Source organism: Oreochromis niloticus, linkage group LG23 (assembly GCF_001858045.2).
Source record: "Oreochromis niloticus isolate F11D_XX linkage group LG23, O_niloticus_UMD_NMBU, whole genome shotgun sequence".
Classification (NCBI taxonomy): domain Eukaryota; kingdom Metazoa; phylum Chordata; class Actinopteri; order Cichliformes; family Cichlidae; genus Oreochromis; species Oreochromis niloticus.
Window position 1 is genome coordinate 29054827 of NC_031986.2, and position 26978 is coordinate 29081804.

Below are 26978 nucleotides of genomic sequence, written 5' to 3' on the forward strand. Positions count from 1 at the left end.
GATGACACCAACCTCAGCAACAGGACCACTCTCAGCATCGACCAAGTGTGTTTGCTTTTGGAACTGTGTCTTCATTCCACCTACTTCACATACAAGGGTCAGTTCTACAGGCAGAAACATGGGTGTGCCATGGGCTCCCCAGTTTCACCCATCGTGGCCAATTTGTACATGGAAGAAGTGGAAAAGAGGGCTTTGCTATCCTACCCTGGAACACCACCAAGCCATTGGTTCAGATATGTGGATGACACCTGGGTGAAAATCAAATCTCAGGACGTACTACATTTCACGGATCACATTAACTCGGTGGACCAACACATCAAATTCACCAGGGAAGATATGAAAAGTGGCAGGTTAGCCTTCTTAGACTGTGAGATTTCCATCAGTAATGGGGGACATCTAAAAGCTGATGTGTACTGTAAACCTACGCATACGGATCAGTATCTAAGGTTTGACTCTCATCATCCACTGGAGCACAAACTGGGTGTCATCAGGACGCTACAACACAGAGCGAACACCATCCCCACTGACACAGCGGCCAGGGAGGCAGAAGAACAGCACATCAAGAAGGCCCTGAGTAAATGTGGTTATCCCAGCTGGACTTTTGTCAAAGCTGGGAAGGCACCTAAAGAAAGCTCCAGCCGATCCAGGAGAGAAGGACAACCGCTGCCCAGGCGAAAACCTGTAGTGATCCCATATGTGTCAGGAGTATCGGAACAGTTGAGTCGCATTTTTTCTAAACACCGGGTCTCTGTGGCTTTTAAACCCCAAAATACGCTGCGCCAAAAACTGGTCCACCCCAAGGATCGGGTCCCCCGACACAAACAGAGTAACATAGTGTACGCTGTTAAGTGCCAGGAGGATTGTCAGGATTTATACATCGGGGAAACCAAACAACCTCTAGCGAAGCGGATGGCACAACACAGAAGAGCAACCTCATCAGGCCAGGACTCTGCAGTTTATTTACACCTACAGGCCAGTGGACACTCTTTCAATGATGAGGATGTACACATCCTGGACAGGGAAGAACGCTGGTTTGAGCGCGGAGTCAAGGAGGCCATTTACGTGAAAAGGGAAAGACCATCTCTGAATTGAGGAGGGGGCCTAAGGGTACATCTTTCGCCATCTTACAATGCTGTGATTGCAGCCATTCCCCAACTCTCTGTGAATGGTACTCATGGCCATTGATCAGTGTTCTTTGATCAGTGGGTTTTGGTCAGTGATTGTTGATCAATGGTCATGAGAATTTGCATAATTATGATTAAGGAACTGACCTCCCAGCCGATTGTTCCTTCACTGGGCTGGTTTCCTTCATTATGCAAATGTACTGTTTATAAGGTTTGGGGAAACCTGCAGTCAGCTGAGACTGAAGAAGTCAGTTGGATGAGTGACGAAACGTTTCTCCCACAAAACACTACGTCCAGATGAACAGATTCAACTTTTGGAGATTTACTTTCCTGGATGATTGAGAATGCATCAAGAGGCTGATCTAAAGTATGATTAAAGTTCAGCCTGATTAATATAAATGTCACTGACAGTTGCTAATATATTGGAAAACCAAAATACTTACCACTGAGTTGATGTCTTTCTGTCCAACAGCAGGAGTGCTGGTCCCGAGCCTCAAAGACAGTAAGAAGCAAGCAGAGGGAGAAAAAACAGAACATTTTTCAGAAACTGATTTGATCCTTAATGGCTGTGCAATCATTGTAACATAGAGTTTGCTTATGTTGTTAAATAAAGGCTAGATTTGACATTAATAGATGCCACAGATGTTCAAAAGCTGCCACAAAGCATGAAAAAAATGGACGTCTCCGAAAACGTCGGAGCATTTTTGCAAATATGTGATGTCTTGATAAATCGAGCAGATATTTGAAATTTACACAGCTACATTCTCACCTGAAAATATCTTAAAAGTTTATTTTGTGACCCAGAAAAAGTAATAAGTTTTTCAGCAGCGCTCCTCCGCCATTGCCGCGCTTACAAGTACGCACAGGCTCCGACAACCACGGCCGACAAATGCGATCCTCCTTTTCCCCAGACTACCCTTTCTGGGTCACAAAATAACCTTTCAAGATATTTTCAGGCGACAATGTAGCTATGTAATGCTCAAATATCTACTTAATTTATCAAAATATCACATATCTGCAAAAGTGCTTCCACGTTTTCGGAGAGCTCTGTTATCCACCCCCCACATCCCACACCTACCCCACCCCTAACAGCTGCACCTCCCGAAGAATTTTGTCTGGGCTCTTATCTCACTTATTTATTTCAAACAATCAACAGAAAATTTCACCACATAGTTTTATGTAAGGTTTTTAAGGCTGTGGTGTTAATTTTTAAGTAACATGAGCCCAGCGGCAGCAGCAACGCTAGGCTAACACTAACTAGCTAGCAAGATTTTAAACCTGGTGCTAAACTAAGAGAAGCCACAAAATCAGTTTGAATAAGAGTAAACATTTACTCACCAAGTCAGTGTATCAGGTAAAAATCCACAGCAATGACAACAATAATATCTTGAGCTGACGCTTCTCCAGGTTTGCTCAACATATTCCATAAAAAATGCACCGTGCTCTCTCAAAGAGATTAGAGAAAATAACCCCCCTTTTAATTCATCCTGACCAAACTGGTTTCATAAAAGGTAGGCACTCATCAACAAATACACGTAGATTACTTAATTTAATAGACTACTCATGCAGTAAAAACATTGAAACCATAATATTGTCTCTTGATGCAGAAAAAGCATTTGACAGAGTTAACTGGAAATTTCTGTTTGCAACTTTACACAAATTTGGTTTTGGATCTTCTTTCATCAACTGGTTAAAAATATTATATAATTCCCCAACAGCTTGTGTCAGAACAAATGATCAAACATCCTCCAGCTTCTGTCTCCTGAGGGGCACCAGACAGGGATGTCCACTCTCCCCTTCACTGTTTGCAATTTTTATTGAGCCACTAGCAGCAGCAATTAGACAGAATTCAGTAATTAAGGGCATAAAATGCAAGAATGTAGAACATAAAATCAGCCTTTATGCGGATGATGTGTTACTTTTTCTCCAAAACTCACAAACCAATATCTCTGGGGTGATTGCATTGATAAATTCCTTCTCAAGAGTCTCAGATTATTCAATTAACTGGTCAAAATCTACAGTTCTTCCGATTAATTGCTCCTTCCATAATTCTTCTCCTACACCACTGCAATCTGGAAATATAAAATATTTAGGTATTAATGTCTCTCCTAAGCTTTCAGAATTAACTAAATTAAACCACATCCCGCTTTTAAAGACAGTAGAAAGCGATCTGGCTAGATGGAAATCTTTACCCATATCACTCATGGGAAGGGTTGCCACTATAAAAATGATGGTCTTGCCAAAAATAAACTATTTGTTTTCAATGATCCCAAATAAGCCATCACAAGATTGGTTCAGATCTCTAGACTCATGTATTTCTAAATTCCTTTGGAAAGACAAACCCCCACGTATCAGCTTAAAAACATTACAAAGGACCAAGGATAAAGGAGGATTAGATCTGCCTAACTTTAATCACTATTTTTTAGCCAACAGGCTTCAGTTCATCTCTAGATGGTTAAAACACACCTTCTTAGATGAGCCCTGGCTAGATGTAGAACAGGCAGTATGTAATAATCTAGAAATTTCAGACCTACTATTTATCAGCTCAAACATCAAAAGACATGAATGCTTTAAAAGCATCAACATCAGCTCTTCTCTGACAGCATGGTGGGAGTTTCTAAAAATGACAGCGTCCTCATTAATCCCATGCAAACGTACACCTATCTGGAACAACCCTGACATATTACAAAACAATAATATGATTAATTTTCCAGAATGGAGTTGTAAAGGAATTAAATACTTAGAACATATATTAGAGGGAACAGAATTTATTCCATTTGACAGGCTAGTTACACAATATGGGATCAACAAGAAAAGATTTTTAGAATATCAACAAATTAAATCCATAGTAAAAAAGAGATTTAACCTCAGTCAAGCTGAATTACAAACACCACCAAGTGTGGTACACTTTCTTACTCTTAAATCCCCCAAATTATTATCTAAAATATACAGAACACTTTCTAAAATAGATGAATCAATATCCCTTCCTATTGCAAAGTGGGAAGCAGATTTATCAGTAAGCTTAGACCAAAACTTCTGGTCTCAGGTATGCTTAAAAACCTTTAAACTGATTAAAAATCCCAGTCTGCAATTAATACAATACAAAATACTACATAGAGTGCACTATACAGGTCATCGGATGTTCAAGATGGGCTTTACATCTTCCAACAACTGCTCACACTGTCAAGGCAATACACCAGACAATTACATCCACGCCCTTTGGTTCTGTCCACCAGTGCAGAAGTTTTGGCGTGAGATATGTGAAGACTTATCAAAGTGTCTGAAATGTAACATTCCAGCCTCCCCTTTAGTGTGCTTGCTGAGCAACTTGGATGAGGTCACTGCAGAAATAAACACAGCCCACATTGTTTTTACAGCCCTATGCATTGCCAAGAAAACGGTCCTCCTTAACTGGAAAAATAAAAATAATCTTAATTCTAATCAATATAAAAACCATTTAATAGATCACATTAGTCTTGATACAGCCTCTGCCACCACATTTGATCAATCCCTTTGGGCTCCTTTGATCGGCTTCATCACCTAGTGGGGGTGGGGGGTCATGGTTTGGTCCTGCCTTCGCTATTGTGGTTGATGTGGAGGTTGGGACGGACTTAGGGCGCCAGGAGAACCCCTAGAGACGTTATCCCTGGAGGGCTCAATGCGGGGGGTTGTGGTCATAACCTGGTGAGTGGCTCTGGTCGCTCTTAGAGGGTGTTCTCCTCGTGGCTGCGTGCAGCGGGGCTGGGGGATGGTTTGTACTGGCGGACGTAGGTTACTGGCCTGGTAGCCTGGCTGCCCCTGAGTGGATCCGGGGCAGGCGGGGGGCTTGGGGTTCGGGGGTGCTTCGTCTCTGTGATGGGGCTCTGGCTGGGCCTTGGGGGCTTCGGTCCTCGTCGGTGTGTCGCCGGGTTGTGGGCGGGTGGGTGCACGGGGGCTCAGCCCTGGCGCAGGAGGCCTCTGGTGCATCGGCCCAACTGGGGGACTCTTCAACTGGCAGGGAGGTTGTTCCATCCTAGCAGAAGTCCACTCTGCAGGTGGGGGAAAGACACAGGAGAGGTGGAGAATAAACCTAACCTGGGTGTCTGTTGTCTTGTGTAGTCTGGAGATGATTGAATGTTGGGGTGGGTATAGTTTCCTCTGCGGTGGGGTGGGCTTCCCCGGGTCCTGTAGGGCTTAGCGGTGCTGCTGCCATAGGCCCCGGTCTGGATGGGCCTGGGCTCCCTTGCCTTGGTGGGTACTAGAGGACGGGGGTGCCTACTGGGGTCAGCCGGGGAGCTGGCCCTAAGGAGGGGCATTTTGCCCCTCCCTTCTTTTCCTCCCCATCCCCGGCTGCCTCCCTCTTCCCGCTCCACCACACCCACCCACACAGGTAGGGCCTTGGGGTGCGGGTGTGTCACCAGGGTGCAGGGGAGGCATTCCCCCCCCTCTGTCCCCTTCTGGCCACCTGCGCCTCAATTTTATTTCACAACTTAGACATCCACATTATTCACACTCTCATAACACACACACACACACACACACATATATATATATATATATATATATATAGGGCCTTGAGGGTGACCAGGTTAACGGCGTCCAGAGGACGGTCTGTGTATTCAACCCTACCTCTGGCGCCGGTGCCCACCTCTCAATTTTAAATCCATGTAGACATTGAGGGTTCTCGGGAGGGGCCGTGCTAACACCTGCTGCTCTCTGGCAGCAGCACCATACCCTCCCTTGTTTTAAATGCACTTTAGAACAACACGCAGCAACACTACACATGAGCGGGAGGAGGGAGGTATGGGGTCTTCACACACCCCCGTTCTCTACTGGCCATCGGGGCGGGGGGGCTGGGAGGAGGTGTTGGCCGTCCGATTGGCCTCCCTGCTGCTGCGGAGCCTGGGGCGGTCTGCTTGCCTCCACCCCGGGGGAAAGGGTCACATATCTTGGATCTGGGTGCCGTTTCCCCCTCTGGGGGCGAGGGTACCTGGACCCGGGGCATAGAGTATGTTTGGGGAGTATGATTGTGTGTACATGTCTATGTATGTCTGTCCCTACGTTGGGTGAGTGCTGAGTGTTTGTATATGTGTGCATGAGGGTGGGAAAGCATGTTCATGTCTGTGTGTGCCTGTTTGTCTGTGTCTATATGTCAGGTCGGGTCTTAGACTCCACCTCCCTGGGTACTCCCAGGCCCTCCAAGTGTGGAGGCCTATCTCCCCTCACCACACTCCCTGCTGGTAACTGATGCCCTCAGGGGTTGGTGCATTGGTGGTTCTTGGTGTCCGGGGCTGGGCGCTCAGGTATGCACCAGCTCACTCCCGGTGGCTAATTGGCGGGGCCTGGTGCCTGTCGCTCGGTCAGGCCTCTTCCGGAGCAAAGGGGGCCCTCGGGCCTCCGGCCTCGGGGCCTGCAACTCGGTTCACTCTGGCACAGCTGGCTGCCGGCAGAGCCGGCGGGCACGCCGGTGCAGCCCCCTCTGGCTTCTGCTCCGTGGCTACTGGGTGACCCCTCGTCTGGGGATCTCCTCAGCCCTTCCCAGGAAGGTGGCACGGATGCCCCTCCGGTGGTCCTCCTTGGGCTCTCGCACTCTGGGGCCTCTGGATGTCTGGAGCCTGGATCTCCTCCATGCCTGCTTCATGCCCTGGGGGACGGGGCTATGGGCCTCCACACCCTCTAGCAGACCGTTACATGGGGAAACCTTTTGTATACAAGCGCGTTGATCCACACAGGTGTGCACACGGGTGTTCACTGTTCATAGACAAACTACACCTTTCTTAGAAAAAAAAAAAAAAAAAAAAAAATGCACCGTGAACATGCGGACTGATCCGAGAGGGAGGAGGACGGTAGTCACGTGGCATTTTCAAAACACATCTTTCATCCTTCCGCACTGAGAAGCAAAACTTCCAGCTTACTTAGTTTTTCTAAGTTAAGACAACTCAAATAAATGGAGTTTATCAGCATTTTTGCATAAAAAGTACTGGTAACTTATTTAAATTGAGTTCTAATAACAAATTGAGTTCAGCCTATTTAATATTTTTAATTAAACACAATATTACATTTTACAGTGTAGGGAATGTCACAGTTCCTGCCTTAAAGCCACCAAAGGCAGATTGCAGTGTAAACGCTGTCTCCACATGGAAAACAGGAGTGACACACCTGGTGTCAGACCTGCAGGTTTATCCCTGTGCTGTTCTCATCTGTGTTATAGTGGACACAAACTATTTTTTGGATGCCTAAATACAGGGCTCTAGAGTGCGACCAAATTTTTCAGTGGTGCGACTAAAAAAAAATATTTGGTCGCAAATATTTTCGGGTAACAAAAAAAAAAAAAAAAATCTCTGCAACTCTCCATGTGGTCAACAACAGACACACATTATGCCCCTATCGTGCACTAAACCAATCAGAAATAGTCAGGGGTGGGACCTCTCTGATTGCCCGTGGTCCAGTTGAAAGTGCAGGTGGAAGAGAGAGGTGAGTAGCTTGAATAAAGCGATATCAATTCATTAACGGATTCCACACAAAGACGTAAACACAGAGCGGACCCGACGCATCAGGATCAGCTTTGTCTTTCTCGGCTTTCTCACCCCACGGCCCAAACACGGACACGCTGTCGGAGCTTAGCGATTCTGATGCGTCGGGTCCGCGCTGTGTTTCCGTCTTTTTTGCGCTAGATTCTGAGCTGCAGGTTTTGTCTTTCCAACCAAAATTCTTAGCTGCAAAAGAAGAAGCAAACTACGCTTCACATTTGATCAATGTCGTCATGAATTCCCTCTGAGTTTTGCTGTTTTGCTTCCACCATGATAAAAATCACACTTCATGCACAGCTCTCTCTCTCTCTCTCTGTACTTCAAGAACAGTTTCCTGTCTCAAATCTCTGTTTTCTGCATTATTCATTCGCTTTTTACCCACCAGTCTACCGTTGTTTACAGCGCTGTCGGCCGCTGTCTTTTTCTTTTCTTTTCTTTTTTTCACTTAAATGACCTCGGACAAGAAAGCCTAATTTCTGCTGTTCAATACTGAAGAAATTTAAACTTCTTAAAATTATGCAGAATTGCAGAATATTGCAGAATATTTTTAAGGTTATCTGCTATAAAAAGCCAGACCAGAAAAATCTCCTTCATGTTTTTCTGTGTTTTATTCTCAGTTACTTTGACACAAAGGCATCTGCTGTGATGGTCACAATTCTGATGAAGTCTCATGTGTATCAGTACTGATAAATGATCAGAATTATAATATTTCTGACCTTTGAGGCTAAATTGAATTGAATCAGAACTTTGAGAACCGGAATCGAATGGATTATAGAAATCAGTGATGATACCCAGCCCTAGTGATCCGCCTAGGCACGACAGAAGTGGATGTAGCTGTGGGTAATAAGAAAAGATGAAAAGAACTATTGATAACTTTTGTGTTAAGTTAAGGACTGATCCGTCTGAAATTCATAGCCAGTACTCTGACACGGTGACATCAATCTTTGAATGCTGAAAAAACAGCAGTGTATCCAGAAAACACATTATATGCTGCAATAAATGCACTGCCCAAGGGTCCCCTCTCCCCACTGCCTTTCAGCAGCAGGCAGCAGCAAACAGGTCATCAGAGGAGCCAAGATGATGATTAAGTTTAACATTTTCTACAATATTGACAAAGCAATTTAAGCACAAGTTTGTTAGTTAATAATTTAGAAATGAATATTGTCTGTATGGACTTCCCCCCCAAAGAAAGTGCACATGTAAAACTGCGGTGTTAAGCAATGCCGTTGAAAAATTTGAGTGCGCCTAACTTTTGTGCCGGTACGCCTAAATTTTTTAAGTTAGGCGTACCGGTGCGCCTATGTCAAAAAGTTAGTCTAGAGCCCTGAAATAATTTGTGTGCCTTCTTATTTGATGCAGAACACCTGATTGTTCTGTAAATAGTTTTAAATGGCTATATAAAAAAACGTCTGAGCCTTGCCTGCATTTTTAGGTAAATAGTACCATATAACTTTGTTGTTTGCAAAACTTGTGCATATTTTTTAAAAATGTACAATTTCTATTTGCATTTCAAGTTATGAAAATTATTCGTTAAACATGCTTGTGGTTTTTACAGTCAAAAATATCACTTTCTACTCGTATTTTAAATTTTGTCTGAATTTAGAGAAATTGTGCTGATACAGTATGTCAAAATGAGAAAATAACAGATTGGCAAGATAAACAGTTTTAAAGGTGAAATATAGAGGCCAAATCAAAAGTAGTCAAAAATGGCCAATTATACCCTGGACCCCAGAGGGTTAAAGGCTAAAAGCAAAGTTGTCACCAAGTACTGTTTATATTTGTGTGTATTGCTGCAGCTTTTTTGAGTATTAACTTGGTGCCTTTGGGTGAAATAATGGTAATATGAGGGACCGATCCATATGGTCACAAAGAATAGCCACTTGTTTCTTTGCTACCAAAGTTCCCCGGCTTTCATTCAAAATGTGTTTATCGTCAGCACCTACACATTAAACTACTGAAACATTATAAATGTCTTCAAGCTCACACTGAGACCTGTGGGGCACTATCAGCCACTGAGACAGTAGACACATTTATATCTGTATTTATATATGAATATTTCATACTTTAAGGCTGCATGTTTATTTAAGGGAGATGAACAAAATACATTGGAATTGTACATAATAATATCACAGATGATAAATTAAATAGATTTTAAGTAGATGCTTGTGCATTCTTAAAGTCTTATATGTTGAATTGAACTATGTGATCTGTTCAAAGCCTCTCCCAGTCAGTGCTGTTCTCCATGCCTGTCTGACTGTACATGATGTTATTAGCACAAACACTTTAAAGGTGATCATTTAGGCCTTCAGCAATAATACAGACAGCAATGTAGTTAAAGATCTTACAGTTAGTCTTATTGGGAATTAGCTTTAAAAAAAAAAAAACTCGACAAACATCTGTCTCCTATTTTTTTTGTCACACAGGAAAGAAGCATCAATATCTGATGAGAAGACTTATTTTTTTTTTCAACAGGAGAAGAATATCTCTAACAAGTTGATTTGTTCACATTTTCACATCTTAATTTTTAAGTCAAATGTGCATTTTGAGTTTATACACTATGTATATAAGGTGACTGTTTCCTTTTGCAGTATTTTTGTGTGGTGCGTTTTTCTATGTCTTAACAAAAGGGGAACAAAGGTGTTTAAGTTCACCTAGGATGACTTGTTTTAATTTTCACATGGTCTTACTGAGGTGATGCGAATTGAAACATGCATTCTTTTTTGGGGGGGAGATGTGCTGGAAAAGCTTGAAAAGGGACCTTGAAAGTGCTTAAAAAGTGCTTGAATTTCACCCTGAAAAAGGTGTATGAACCCTGCCGGTAGCAGGAAGATGGGAGACTCGTGTTTCACTGCAATAGTGGTGAATTAAAACATCCTTTGTTGGGGAAATTTAGGTGTAAATGCATCCATAGAGGCGAGACAGAGGCAGACCAGACAGTGAAGAAAACAAGGCAAACATTAGAAATATTAGAACGGAAATATAGGATTAATATAACATACAATTAGGGAAAATGTAAGGAACACAATGTAAATTATATTGTAAAGTCATTAAAACAGCATACTCTGATTAAAAGAAACATGTAATTGGGTAGCATGATAATAATAATAATAAAATTTTAAAAAAGGTACAAGATGGGCATGTATACTTGTACCCAGAATTTAACAACTATAAAGTTGTAGCATGCCAGACCATCTTGATTGAATGTAACTTCGCTCCACACAAGTTTTATGGTAGACATATTCATATTGGTATCTAGTAAATGATTAATTCTTAGATTTTATCAAACGTTAATTTATAAATTGTTTCTGTCTTTATGTGTTTGTTTCAGATTATGCAAAATGAAATTATTCAGTCAGCAAGACACTTGCTGCAGTTGCTGACATCATCGAACCAAACTGCTGCTGTGATGAATTAGAATACAAGGTTTACTTTAGCAAGACTTATGACCAGAGATGGGCGTTACTGTAATCTGATTACTTTTTTCAAGTAACAAGTAATGTAAGGGATTACTATTGCAAAAACGGTAATTAGATTACCGTTACTTTCACGTAGGAACGCTGCGTTACTGCGTTACTAAAACCGTGATTTTTTGCGAGAACGTCTCATGACAGTGACGTAAGCGAGTGCGACGTTCGTGCCAACAGCTGTGTGCAGATCATAATATATCGAGTGCGGGACAGAGTGTAGCATGCAGTAGGGCTGCACGATTAATCGTTAGAAAATCGCGATCTCGATTCATACTTATGTGCGATCTCATTTCCAAATGACAACGATTTAAAAAAAAAAAAAAGACGACGACGATTGTACCGCATTTTGATCCGGGACGTAATCTGCATGAAAACAAGCGCTCACTCTTCCTGCTCAACAAATGACAAGGGCGGAGCCTTATACCACGTGATACAGAAGCTGGCTGCTAAAATTGGCAGGGAAAAAACAACGGAGAGCACGTCAGGGATGACGAGAAAGTGACTGGAGAAAATCCGTCCCGGTCAACCACCCAAACATCAATAACGGGAACCTTATACAGCGCTTCCCCATACCCGTCGAACTCCCGCAGGCACAAAGAAATTACGGAGGCTATTACTTATCACCTGACCAAAGATATGGCTCCCATCAACACTGTGCAAAACGAGGGATTTAGGAAAATGATCAACACCCTAGACAAACGCTACACAGTGCCGTCCCGCAACTATTTTTCTATTGTTGCACTTCCTGCTCTATACACGCAGTGTCGAGCAACGGTGGAGACGGAATTTCAAGCAGCAACGACAAAATGTGAGACATTTGTTGTTTTTATGTTTATTTATTGTTTTTATATTCAGTCTCAACTGTTACGAAGTTGATGTGCAGTTAATAAGCGCAATAAATATTTATACTAGAAAAGAAAATCGTGAGAGAATCGTGATCTCAATTCTAAGCAAAAAAATCGTGATTCTCATTTTATGCAAAATCGTGCAGCCCTAGCATGCAGCGTTTAAAGCGTGGAAGTACTGACCTTATTTTGAGTTTGATTCCATAAAAAGTGACAAAACATTAGTGTCCGTTGTGCGTGGGAAGAAAACTTCTTTTTACAGCGAAAAAAACCCCTAAACTTCCAAGCAAGCACCGAGCGCGCTATGACGTAATGTGAAATTCACAGAGAAACTTGTGGATTCTTCCACTGACCGCTGCGGCACACCTGCACCAGGGTAAACCTCCGCCTACCCGAGTCCTGCTTTACAGGTGAAAATAGAGCAACAGGGCCGCTAGTCTTTGATTTGATTTATTTTCTGCTGTGTTTTACTTGCATCTATTTGAAAGAGCGAGTGTAAACACAAAAAAATATTTTATTTTATGAGCTGGAATGTGCAGAAAATAGGTTTAAATGTTAAAACAAATTTCTTCCCGTCAGAGAATGTTGCATATAATTAACTTTTTGCTTGATGCATAAAGTTAAAAGATTTAAAGTTTAAAGTTTTAAAAAGAGACATTTCCATTTGATTACATTTTGTATGATGGATTATGCAGAAAAAGTAGAATTGGGCTGAAAGATCTATCGCTTTATCACCTATTCAGGTTGTAAATCGTGTTTTTAAAAAGTAACTAAGTAACTAAGTAATTAATTACTTTTGAAAATAAGTAATCAGTAAAGTAACGGGATTACTTTTGGGGGGAAGTAATCAGTAATTAGTAACTGATTACTTTTTTCAAGTAACTTGACCAACACTGCTTATGACTTAATGCTACATTTAACTAAATTGTCCAATATTGTCGCTATATGATTTTGTTTTTTTGCAACATCTTGCAGAGAACAGAGTCAAGGTGGCCAGGGTACCAGCTTGGTCAACCCTGAAAGACCATCCGTTCAGCAAGAAATGACCAGGTGAAAAAGTCAAACTAAACACTCTGCATGAGCATGCAACTTTATATCTTACCTGCTCTACAGGGCTTGACTTACAACATTCAATCACATAAAAAAATACTTTTGTAGTTCTGTGTCTCTGTCTCTCTCCTCCAAACCCAGATGGCTGCTGGTACTGAACCAGGTTCTGGTTCTGCTGGAGGTTTCTTCTTGTTAAAGGGGAGTTTTTCCTCTGCACTGTTGCTTCATGCTGCTCAGTGTGAGGGATTGTTGAGGTTGAGTCCATATGTCCTGGGAACAACTGCTGGGCAATGACACCATGCAATCTTCTGGGATTCCTTAGATAGGAAACCTGTGAACTTCACTTGTCCTTGGTCTTCACAGCTCACCTTTTTACAGTTTATTGAATCAAAATGCTCCAGTTTATGCTTAGACATGATGTCCAAAACTTGAGGATAACTCTGGCCAATCTAATTCTAGGTAGAGGCTATTATGTTTCAAACACGCTTGATTAGCAATCTCAGTCAATCCTACATCAATCAAAACAATGCCACCAAGCATTTATGGTGACAGAATAAATTAAGGGTGTTATTTTCATAACTATTATAAAAATTTAATGTGTGAAATGTAACTTAACACAGAAAATTTGAGATGTCTTTTATAATTTAAACACATAAGGAGTGTAGATAAAACACAATGTAAACTAAATTAAAAGTAGGCTATTTATAGAGCTCCTCTATAGTGTGTCAGTTGAGGGCTTTCAGGGGAGCCCATCTCTCTTTAAGAGGAGCGGAACTCTGTCTAGCTCCCCCGTAATTCCAACCCTGTGTATTCTGCAGTGTTAGTGCTGTGTTGAATTTGTATAAACAAACTAAAAAAAATTCATAATAGTTGCTTTTAAATAATTAAAAGCGACAGTGAAAGTACTGTGGTGAATTTAGATGGTGATGAACCTACAGAAAAGGGATGTAGGTTTTTTGACAATTTCATACTAACATATTACCCAAAAGCATAAAGTGTTAAGAGCTAGCTAGAAGGAAAAATTAAATGTTATAAAAATAAACTTTGTCCTTTCAAATTTATTGCACAACAGCACCATTGCAGCAGTGTCCTGTCTGCACAGATGTTTCCCTCTGACTTCATTGAGCTGCATGCCTCTTCATGTGGAGAAAGGTATTTAGCAACAAAAATTGCAAATTTTTTTGTCATTGGATTTGAGCCTTGACTGAAATTTAACAACATATTTTGATAGTAGCTCACAAAATGAAAAGGGGCATGAAGATACAGTAGAGGAAGGGCTAGCAGATATGCCAGGACCATCTGGAACTACTTGTGAAGTCAGGGATGGTAGGTCAATCATTTAGTCACAGGTTATGTAAGGAAGGTGTTGATTAGTAACAATCAACAGCTAATGTGAACAAATCCCATAAATCAAATCATTACTTTGTATCCATTCAATGGATTTCTTATTTTTGATAGCCTCATATTCAAACTACTTTAAACAATCCTTCAAAGGATGAAACATAATCTTTTTGTAATAGTATCTAGATAGAAGTTGATATACAGACTATATCCAATTCTAATCCAATTCTAACCATTTCTATTTTCTTTTAGGCTGGTTAACTGTTTTGGACTCTTCAAAGGCCATATATGAATGTGCAGAGAACGCTTTGGACATGCATGAAATGGAGAGCCCATTACGTCTCACAATGGACATCAGACAAAGTGTAGCTGATCAGGATATGGCCCTCATCTCATTCTACAAGAGACCCAATGTTGAATGGGCACGTCCTTTGGAGTGCAGGCTTGAGGGTAAATTTGCTGAAAATGATACATAAATATCTTGAAATAAATATTTGTATTCATTACTTTATTTTGGTGATCTAACAGGGGATACAGCTATCGGACAAGGAGTAATAAGTTTTTTCTTATCAACATGCATGGAGAAGCTGATGTCTGGTTTTTGCATCAATTTTGGTTAGTTTGTTTTTGGTTGACGATACCTATGTTTGATGATCATTATATTGTATAACTTTTTATAACTTAATTAACTGTCTGTTTATTTTGTGAAAACCTCTGTATTATGTGGAAGTAATCTTTTTTTTTCTTTCTTTTCATTTATCTCATAGCAAACTCTAATGTTACTCCACTTTTTGAGGGAGAGCCAGGCCATTACATACCATCAGCATCTCACTTTCTTGTGGAGAGTGATATGTTCCTTATGGCAGGGAGGATGGTAGGGCACTCCTTTCTTCATGGAGGCCCATGCCTATCTGGACTTAGCCCAGCCGTTGTGCATGTCCTACTTGGTAGTAGTCCTGAAACTGCCACAGTTACACCCGAGGACTGTCCAGACCTAGACCTGAGAGGGAAAATTCAGCTTGTAGGTTTTTATGTTTAAATGAGGGAACGTTTATACATTGCCCCTTGTGAGTTATAAACATAAATCTAACCTAGACTAATCCTTTAAAATTGTTCTAGATCAAAAACTCTGCCATTGAGACATGGTCTGAGACTTTAAACTTGTTTTTTGTTACATTTTTTATGTATGAAGAATTAGGAATTTATAGTTCTTGTTTCTGTCTCAATTACTGTCTTATGGGTTACAGCTTGAAGGGCAATCCAAGCTGTCGGATGGAGAGAGAAAATGTGTTCAGGATCTGGCATATGCATGGGACCTCCCTCCCTTGACAGAGAACAACAGGAGATGGCTGTTTGAGAAATTATTACTCCATTCTGTGAGTGAATTGAAAAGTAAGTAAAATATTTCAGTGTTACTGTTTAGTTAACTTTTTTTCTTAGGTCTTTGGAAGAGTGACGAGGTCAATAAAACAGCTGAGAAGGGGACTTAAAGAAACCCCCTATGTGGACCCTGCTGACCCAGCGACCTGACACGGTGCCCTTACTCTTTCCACAAGAGTTGGCTGCTGTGAACCCTGAGGTAAATTTTGTGCTCCTAAAATACTGTATTCATTAATAACATTTTACTGTGTGTTGTAGAAAATGTAGTCCAAAGCAAACTATGAAGACTTGAGTCATTCTACAAAGTGAAAAAAAATTGAAATTTTAATTTGGCACTAATAAACTTAGCATAAAAAAGCTTCATTTTTGCAAATAAAATGCACAAATACTAAACATGAGCATATTCTTGTGGACCATACATCTTTACTGCAGTTTTTCTTTATAGTCTTGTGAAAATAAAACTGCTCCAAAAACTGCATCAAAAGCCTGATTTACATATAGAAAACGATTTTGTAGATCTGAAGAGAGATGTAGATATAATAAACAGACATAATGACTAGGGATGGGTACCGGTGGCACCGGTTCTGACATAAACGGTAGTAACCAGACCGAAAAGCAGCACACATTTCGGTGCTTTATTTCGGTGCTTTTTTTTTTCCTGAGCCAATTCTAGTCAATCATTTTAAGTTTCCGAGGATAGTAGGCGGGGCCAGGTACGTACGTTCTTTTAGAGCAGAGCTACAGATTAAAAATGCCCAAAGCGAAGCGATCAAAAGTCTGGCTGTACTTCACAGCAAAAGATGCAAACTCAGCAGCCTGCAACAAGTGCTTTAAGCTGATACTGTGATACTGTCAAAGGAGGTAACACCTCAAATCTGATGAAACACCTGGCGACGCATAGCGGGTTTTTTTTAAAGCCGAGAAATGAGCCGTGTTTGATAGCTTGCTGTGAGACCTCACACTGTGCACATCTACTGCAGGTGTGGTGCCTGTTATCGGACCCGGAGTTAGCAACATCCCCCAAAAACCTGAAGAGGAGTCCTGGCCCCTAGCCCTGTCAGCGTAGCAGAAATGATGACGGATGATGATGGCAGCAGCAGCCGTTCTTCTCTGGGTGAGTAGCTTCATGTTGTTCGTGTGTAATTAACGTTGAGTACGCTAACCACATTATTACATTAATGCATGTAAGGTGAACTAGCAAACACCGTCGTAGTTACATGCGGCTGTCTTCTTGTTTGATGGCAGATACTCCCTTCACCCTGGCCAAAAAGGCTAAAATGACCAAAGAAAAAGTGGAAAACAGTTAAACATGAGAGGTTTTTGGACAAGGTTTGTGTTTTTTTCCATTGTTTAAGCACTGCTTCCAGCCAAGAGTGAGACCATATATGCCCTATAGCTGCAGAAAAGGCTAACATTGTTATCTTTTTACAAAAAAAAAACAAAAAACAGCTGAACATGAGAGGTTTTTGGACAAAGTTTCTGTTCTCCATTCTTTAAGCACCGGTTTAAGCACCGGCACCGTTTCAAAAGTACCGGTTTGGCACCGGTATCGGATAAAACCTAAACGATACCCATCCCTAATAATGACTAAAATACACTAGTAATTCTTTGGTAATACACATCATTTTCTAATTATAGATTTAGCAATTAATGTTGTTCTATTTTCATTTTTTGTTTGAGACAGTTTCTTCTTTTAAAATACAGTCAAAACTATGTAGAGGTTTGGGGATCCAAGTGAACACAAAAAGCACAAAACATGGATTATTATAGAAGTTTATTCAAGGAATCAAGTCATGGACCATAAGGCTAAGTGGGTGATAGTAACTAAGAACAGGTGTGACTAATTAGAGAAAATATGGCTATAGGGAAGGGAACTACCCAAAACAAGAAGAGACAAAATCCATGGAAATCTGAAGAATTCAGAACTATAAACATGACCAGAACCCAATAGTACCAGGGATTAAAACCAAAAACATGCTAAAATAAAATCTGGTATTAGGGGCACAGTGTACTAAGAACTAAGAGTCACCAATGCCAAGGAAAAATTAATTACAAATAATTAAACTGTGAGAGACAACTGTTACTAAGTTATGTTGAGCAAGACATTATTTGGTTTCACAATATGCAGCAGTATTTTTGAAGGGTATATTTTATATTCTGTTACAGGTCCTTCTTCAGCGGATTGTGTGGCCTGAAGATGACTGTCCTCTTCAAACTAAATGCAGAATCACAGGCTACATGAGGCATTTTATTCTAAATGGTAGGTTTGCCATTTTGCAGGAGGGGAATATCAATATGAGCTAATCAGAGCCAATATTATTGCAATGTTAAAAATATATTTTGTTTGGATTTCTTCGAGGTTGTTAAACCTCATATTTATTTCAAAACTCAATGCTTAACTATACACTTTCTTTTTCTTCACAGCAACACCAAGTGAGCTGACAAATCTCCTAAAATTCTGGACTGGATGGGAGATCGTGCCAAAAAGTCTCACAGTGGAGCTAGTAGATTGCAGACATCCAACTGCTGCCACCTGCTATGAGACCTTGCGCATTCCATACCACTACAAGGACTATTTAACTTTTAAGGAAGACCTCATTGCCTGCTCTGAAACCTGCCACTCAGGGTTTGGACTCATTTAAGTGAGTCATTCCCATAATGCAAGGTAGTTTAAGATTTGGAATATAAATGTTTACACCTACTGGGCCTCTCTGATGCCATTTACTTTGTGCAGGCAACATTGGTTCAGTTCTAGGTTGAAAATCCCTTTAAGTAGTTCTTAAAACTGTTAAAGATGTCTTGCATGTAAGATGTCAGTGACAACGTAAACTTTCATCTTGATCAAAATAAAAGGACAAGATTGACTTACTGTGCTGTTTTAATTTTGAAACATTCCTACCATCAGACTTTAGTCAAATATTGCTTAACAAAACATTCAAACTGACAAGCAGTTTCTATTTAGAAGTTTTCTGAGTGAATTAACATTTGTAATTTCCCTCTCTCCTATTTACATTACGAAGCTTTGCTTAAAAATTGTTACTTATAGCGAAGTTTATAGTTTGAAACAGTTGGTGAACCCTGTGGAATCTCATAGATTTCAGCACAATTTGGTCATCACAGATGTCTGTGATGAAGATCAGATTACATTTCATGACCAAATTGTGCAGAAATCCATGAAATTCAACAAGATTCACAAACTTTTTCCTGCAACTGTATGTAGCTTTTCTATTCTAAATGAATTGCTGACAAAACTGAACAGCCATAATGTAGACGTCCGCACCAAAGGACTGGGATGCCGCTCTTGGATTAACAACGCCTTGTAAAGTTGTCATTTGTTCTTCTGTCAATGGACAGTCAGTGTTCGGAACAACAATGCTTGAATGGTTATGGCAAGATAGGCCACTGTCCTCCCTAGTCAATGTCTGGAATCTGGAAGCCCTGCAACGAACAAAGAAAATTAGGAAAGAATAATTGTATATAGGAATCAATGAGTACTAAAAATGTGCACCTTTACCTGTGTGTTTTCTGGAACAGGAACAGGGTGATAACTGTGACCCAACTCCCACAGCTGGTTGGGACTCATGTTGTTTTCTGTTCGCAGTGGATGGTTGTCCCATCCACTGCAAAATGTATTCAAATCATCCTCCAGTCGAGGAAGAAAGACGTAATGGCAGCAAAAGTGGTGTGCAGCATTTGAAATGTCAAGAAGGCCCTCTTCCTCAAGGTTGTGAAGAACATCGTAGTAAATCCACCCAGAGGTCTCTCCACAGTCGCTCTATTCTGAAATAATATATAAAAAATATTTAATTAGGTATGGCCTTTCTTTGGTGTGTATGAGAAATTCCCTGCTCGTTTCTAACACTACATGAAATGTGTGCATGACAACAGTAATAATACATTATCAGGGCATGTAGGAAGGACCCAGGCATATCACTTAAAAGGTGCCAAAAGGGTTGTAATGATCAGTGGCAACATGAGATGACAACCAGACCATTGACACAGAATGAACATTCAGGGAAGGAAGGAACAGACTGGAAAAGGTGCGTGAATAACTAAAAAAATAGGGCACATTACTGAAGGCTCTTTAGGGTTTGTAGGACCCGTCCAATATTTTCTTCATTGAGGGGTAAATAATGGAAATTGAAAGAAAAAAACTACAAAAAAAAAAAAACACCTGAAACATATCAGACAGTATATCCTGCTGGATAGGGCACTGTTCTCTAAAGACATTTTACTATAAAACTATACCCTTTAAATGTATATGTATTTTTAAATAATGGAAATAAAGCTGCAACACCTTCCATCTTATGTCAGAAACATTTGAGGTTGACAGTATTTTATAAGAACAAACCTTTGATTGTGCACACTCTTTCCTGAAATGAAACTGCCTCTTCCTGTGCCACGAACAGTAAACATCAGCCGTGCAACCTCCACATTTTCCCCTCCGTGGTCGCCACGAACCCTGAAAACAAAGAAAAGTACCCCAAAACATTCGAAGCTTTAAACAAACTTAGATCTGATAATAAAGAACAGCATATGCCTTAATCAAAGTTTTAAAAAAAAATGTAAAAGAATCCTTAATCTTTGATCGCTACTGCTCTGGAATGCATCAAAAAAAAAAAAAAAAATTGTCCCATGAATGCTTTCCAGTTTCCAGCATGTGTCAGTATGAAGTTTAATTTAACACAGCTGTTATAACTTTTTTCAGGATTTAACAGGGTAGTAACAATTACTTAGATTTATTGAATTTGTTGGAAATTACGCAAGTGCCATCTTGTATCATTATGATCTGTGTAAAGAGACAATTTTAAGAATATTTTCGCAAAAATATGTACATCAAATTAAACAAATAAGCAGTCTATGGCATTTAAAAGTGGTTACCTACAATTCTGAAATGATAATACTAATTCTTATTGATGATGATATTGAATTTGAAATCCTGGTGTAACACTGAACCCGACATCATAAAATGATTACCCTTGTAATCTCAGGGAGGTACAACCAAGGAGGGAAAATATTACTATCTCACCCCTTGTATCCAATTACATAACAGCACTGCTTGGTAAAGGTGTTGAATTAATTTTTTTATTCTTAAATATCCCCAAGTCACTATAACAAACATTTGAAATTAGAGATATATATATTGAGGGAAGTTAGAATCATCTTAAACAACTTTTAATGAAATATCCACAGGTAGTCTTACAGAAGTATGTAAGAAAATACCTAACCCAGAATAAAATGCATCACTTATTACCTGAGAGGAAAACCAAACTTCTCGACTGATTTTTGGAAGAATGTCAGTGTTGTTGATGCCAGATTGTTGGAAGCAGCACCGAGATAAATAATCTTTAGAGGAAAAAGAACAATGAGCAACTTCCATGTAAATATTGCATTTGATTTACTTACTAAACTAAACTTACCTTACGAGAAAAGCCATCAATACTTCCAAAGATCACAATGTTATAGCTGAAAGGGGAAAACAAAATATTTTTTATCTATTTTTGAATTATCACTTTGAAGTGTTTAAATGTAAGCAATGCAAGATGTAATTTGTCTGTCCAGATGCAAATATAGTAACGAGTAAGATAACAAAATACAGTTCTGAACATTTGCAGCTGAAAAAATTCTCAGGAATATCTTTCACTTCAAAAGATCAAATAATTTACCGTATCAGTTTATGGTTTGTGTCAATATGCATTAGAGACTGTGGTCCTGGGACGGAATAAGCACATCGAGCAATGCATCCCAAGGAAACCATCCTTGACACAACACCAGCTGTGTCAACACGGTGCATAGAACTTCGAACCCTTTGGTACTGGACTCTGTGTCCTCTGGCCTGAAGAAGTGCTTTCACCATCCGGTATCCAGCGTGAGGCTGCCTGGGTTTTATGTCTGTAATGCATTGGTCCAACTCTTCATCTGACAGGTTGCTATAGAGTGCTTTGACTGAAAGATTGAACTCATTCATGCGTCGGAATACTGTGCTTCTGGACATTCCCAAAATTTTAGCAATGGCTGGGATGGACAAGTTCAGTTCCAGAAGGCTGTTAAGATGATAGGGGGAAAGAGCCATTCTAAGTCACCCCGTAGGTCCCCACTCAAACTGAATGACAGCACTATGTAGATTCATTTTATCCTTTTCTCTGTTTATCAGAGTATGTAAACTACATAATGCATCTAAGAGGACAGGGCAAACCTCAACTTGACCAGACAAAGCTTGGAGAAAAACTAGTTCCTGGGTGCAAATGAAATCTAAAAAGCCCAGATCCAGGGGAAGGTGTTCAAGACAATGTTCTAAATGTGAACGCAGTCTCTGAAGAATATAATCTAGGAGAAGATCCTAACAGAGAGGAAAAAGTAGAATTATTTTTATAATTTTTAAATCACCAACAAAAAGTTAGTTAAAAACACAATGTTAGTTACATTAACTGAATATTCTTAGGCTATAAGATTCCAATGTGTATTTTATCATATTTCCTTATGGTTCTTTCAAAAAAGTTTATTTTGTAATTCATGCCATTTGTTGCAGTATTTTGATTTTCTGGTTAGGATTTTTTATTCTTTTCTTACATCTTTTGTTTTAATAGCACAGTATATTTAAAAATTGAGCTCGCAAGGGAAAAGCTTTATTTTCTATTTTAACTTTTTTATTTAAATGTTTTTGAGAACAAAGCCAAGCTGGAACTGATTCTTGAGTTCAGTGTTCCCAAGGAATACTCTGAATGGATCCATCCATTCAGAGAGATTGCCTGGCGGCATGTTTCATTTATGAAAAGGTCAGAAAATTAAATTTGATATTGTCAAATTTAATCCCTTTTGTTTATGAAACAGTGAGAATGAATTTCTTAATGGGTCGCTCAGTTTGGGGAAATTGTGGGTAGCCTGCAAGGGCCTCAACTTCTCCATTCACACAATGTGCAACAAATGGGCACAGCTGATCTTCAAGAGTGGAACATCGGCCAGTAACTTCAAACTTTAACGCAGCTTGTAGTCTTTGAGAGCAGCATGCCAAAACTGCATGCACAACTTCTGCTAACAGTGGAAACGGATTGAGAAATCCATGCAAACAGATTCATAAACCGAAAGAATATTATTTTACAGGATTAATTATCATATCAGCCGCTGGCTGACCACAAACCTTGAGGGTGTATACGAGAAGCAGAAGAAGCAGAGGGAATATCGCATTTAACTTATGCTATCTGTTTAAGTTTAGATAGTATTTGTAAAGATATTGACCATATCCTTTTCTGAAAGTGTGGATATAATCTCACCTGTATGGATGCATTTACACCTAAATTTCCCCAACAAAGGATGTTTTAATTCACCACTATTGCAGTGAAACACGAGTCTCCCATCTTCCTGCTACCGGTCTCGAGTTTTTGTTCACCAAAGCACACACCAACTTCATACTGACGGACTGATCACTGCCCTATTCCCGCCTTGTCTGACCGTGTTTTGTGGCTTTGGTTCACTTCACCTCACTCTTCCCCATTCTTGTCATTAAATCAGGCCGTTCTGCAACCATGGCAGCCATTCACTCTATGGCTTTATTCATGGTGTATTTTACCCCTTCACCAAATGCCGTTCTCGTTTCCAACATTATATTTGCAGTGTTCGTCTATCTATCAATATCTGCGGAGTATGGTTTTGTACCGAGTATCCTATTTTCTAAAGCACAGCATGTAAAGGTTAGCTCGGTTAGCAGGATGCTAACGTGTAGCGCTTAGTGAGACACACTTCAGACGAGTTGAGCAAAGACCCCGTCTGTGTACTTTATACGTGAGCAACGGATTTAAATAAAATTGGCGTTTCAAAAGACAAACTTGAAGATAAAAAACAATACACTTACCGGAGAACCGCCAGGGTTTGCCGCTGCCTATGGAACGCCAGGACTGCCATAATGAATTACTTAAATACACCATTAAATAATTAATTAAATGTGGCAATAATTAATTAAAATTGGAATTAATTAATTAAATAAATAGTTATGACACATGTAATTAATTAATTATTGACACATTTAATTAATTATTTATGTATTTCACATTTTAATTAATTATTGACACATTTAATTAATTAATTATTGACACATTTAATTAATTATTTATGTATTTCACATTTTAATTAATTATTTATGTATTTCACATTTTAATTAATTATTGACACATTTAATTAATTATTTAATGATATATTTATTTATTTCATTTTGGCAGTCCTGGCGCCTGGCTCTCACCATGAATTAATTTTATCTGTCAGCTTCACCCATCAAACTCAGAGGGTGGGGTTAACGCTGATCGACTCAAAACCATTGCTTTGGCCTGGTGGCCATTGTTTATCGCCCACAACAACCGGCAGAACTGAACTTTGAAAAACCCTGTTTGTGTGTCACCAAATACAGTTTTAATATTTTTTAGCCGAGAATGTAGTGGTTTAATCTTCATATGTCTGGTCGGTTTGTCAAGATACAGCCTCTTTGCAAAAGTGCTTCGATGATTTCGGAGATGTCTGCCCAGTCTCACGGCAAAGCGTGGGATAGACCCGCTTGCCTGGCAAGCAATCGAGCTGTTGTTACCGCCGACAAAGCGCAGGCCCCGGTACACAGCTGTAATAACCCCCGCTGACACTGACTTATTTTACTGAGAGTATATTTATCGGGGTGTTATTTCCTGATGTTCGTATGTGTCCTACGTGTTTCAGTCGCCAATTCTGAATTATAACTAACATTAAAAACATGTTTAAGGAGGAGAGAGAGCAAATAAATTCGATTAACAACTGATCTTTGGGTTTTTGTTCAGTAATCAGCGTGACCTGTGTATAAACGTATAAAAGAGAAAACGTTGGTGTTTCCGTCATGTAGTAACTGCTGGCTTTAACTGTACAAAGGTTGTTCGACACTATGAAACACATACAGACTGTCACGGTTTGCGGGTGCAAGCCGTGTGGGAATTAATTAGGACCAGGCAGCGGCAGCTCAAGTGCAGGTGAGAAATAAACAGAAATGGCGGGTGACACTAACCGGTAAACCTAAACTGGGAAAACTAACAAAGCAAACCAGAAACGAAGATGCAGGGAGGTCCGAGGAAACACACATGGAGAGACGCAGGGAGACCGAAGGGAAACAACACAGACGAACCAGCAACGAGGACGAGTGAACACACACAATAAATACACACCAGTAATCAGGGGGATGAGAAACAGGAGGGAACACACCTGGGAGACATAACAGCTGACGAGGTGGGGGAACGTAAACAGGACACACTGACATAAGACACAGACCGTCACAATAAAACAGGAACTACACATACAAGGACACACACGGGCCGAACAGAGTAAACACTAAACAGAAGAAGAACAGAACCAAAATCACACTAAATAGAAAAACACAAGACGCTGGGTCACACGGACCCAGGATCATGACACAGACTTAATGATGTTCGGCTAATATTTTTATCGTGAATATTAATCATGAGGGTAAACGGCCCTGTACACCACGGAGCGAGGTCAGCATCTCCACGATATCTTCAGCTCTCTGAGTTAACCCAGAGTTTCACAGCTGACTATCAAACTGTCATCTACGAATATGTCACGGGTCATATCAATATGATTTTACAGAAAAGCATCCTTAATACTGCCAACTATTCCAGAGACGTGAAAATCTACAGCATAAAGAACACAAAAATATAGCAGTCTAACGCAACACTGTAACAGAGATGAACCGTCAGTTTGTCGCAGATCAAAGTGGAATGAAAGTGATTGGTTGAACAGGTGTTCGTGATCTGTGTTATCTGCATTTTCATCAGTGTAAGAGACTCAGCAGCAGATTAGACTAACAGTTATACATTTAATAAATTACCAAATGAATCCACGATCGAACCTGTTCCGACAATTTGAGTTTGTATTCCCTCAGCTGCAGACTCGCTGCTGTTTAAATGTTTGAGAGGAAGATTAGATATAAAGCAAACGTCAAACACAGACTCAGTCTGCGTTCACATTTGATATGAGGCCAGCACGTATAGTGGCTATGTCCTGTTTTAAGATCATACATGTAAAATTGTTGTCTGACCTCCGTCGATCCAGAGTCCGTGGTTACCATGGTTACTGCATAAGCAGCTATAATGTAAACATTACGCAGCATAGGTGTTTATGTTTTTCATTGCAAAAGAACTGTCTGAATGGTTAACTGAAGTTAACTTGGATAAATTATAGTTAAGGAGGATCACAGATAACGCCCATGTGAGCTGTGTGACTGTTCACCACTGCACTGAAATCAGTAGGCTATTACTGAAATACACGTGCTATATCATAAACTATGATATAAATAGGGAGGTCCTACTAACATGTTTAGTTTTAAAGGACACCTTCCTGCCTTTAGTCTCATTCATGAGCAGTATTAGTTTTCTTCTAACATCCAGAAGTCTGCACGATGTGTTTCATAGTTTGTAACAAACCTTTTACAGTTAAACATAACATGACCGAAAAAGAAAAGAGAGAGAGAGAGAGAGAGAGAGAGAGAGAAATCACACAAATTATATGTTAACCTCATTTATTTTTAGTTAAGTAAACTCTAAAAATTCTAGCAGATAGCTGGTGCTTAGAATACAGTTGAATAACTATTAAAAAACAGATGATATAATATTTCTGTCCAGGTTGCAGTCTGCATTATGAACATACTGTTGCAAACTCTGCTCCTCTCGGTGGAAATGCGCCTTCTCTTTCCTCTTTGTATAAAAACATTTTAAAAGTCAGTTTAATCTCAAAATTCACTGTTAAATCCAAAACACACCAGATAAAGAAAAGCGAATAGTTCAGTCTAACACATGTGCCAGTGAACCATTAAAGGTCTGTAAAACTATGCAGTTATGAAACGTAACTTTAACCTCAGCCAAACCGATTTGCTCAGTTGTAAATAAAACAGCGAAGTAAACGTGACCCGAGAGACAAAACCTGAGTGAATTAAGTCCAGTGTTTAACCACTGAGAGCTAAAACTCAGGTGAGGTTTCAAAGCTGTGTGCGGTGATTGGACATCAGCCGCCGATAAAGTGGGTTTGCCTATAAATAACCTATAGCTCCAGCAGCTCTGTGCTCGGGAAAATACTATACTTATCTTGTGCAGAAAAATGCGCTGACATTGCGTTATATCGAGCACCGACTGCCCAGTTAAACTGTGACGATCACCAGGTAACGTGGGCGTGTTTCTTGAATTAGCAGCAGGTGTTAAACAGCTGACAGGTGAGGAGGACGCATGCAGGTAAACTGAGGGC

The 26978-nt window shown here is 40.1% G+C and overlaps 1 long non-coding RNA gene across 1 annotated transcript; it reads right to left on the bottom strand.

Annotated features, from left to right (window-relative positions):
* Positions 1-19075: 19075 nt before the first annotated feature.
* LOC102081919 (uncharacterized) lies at positions 19076-21214 on the bottom strand. The gene is made up of 5 exons (XR_002058190.2): positions 21137-21214; positions 20971-21062; positions 20068-20178; positions 19231-19496; positions 19076-19154 (listed from the first exon to the last, which is right to left on the bottom strand). It is a non-coding gene; the product is annotated as an uncharacterized LOC102081919 (long non-coding RNA).
* Positions 21215-26978: the final 5764 nt, after the last annotated feature.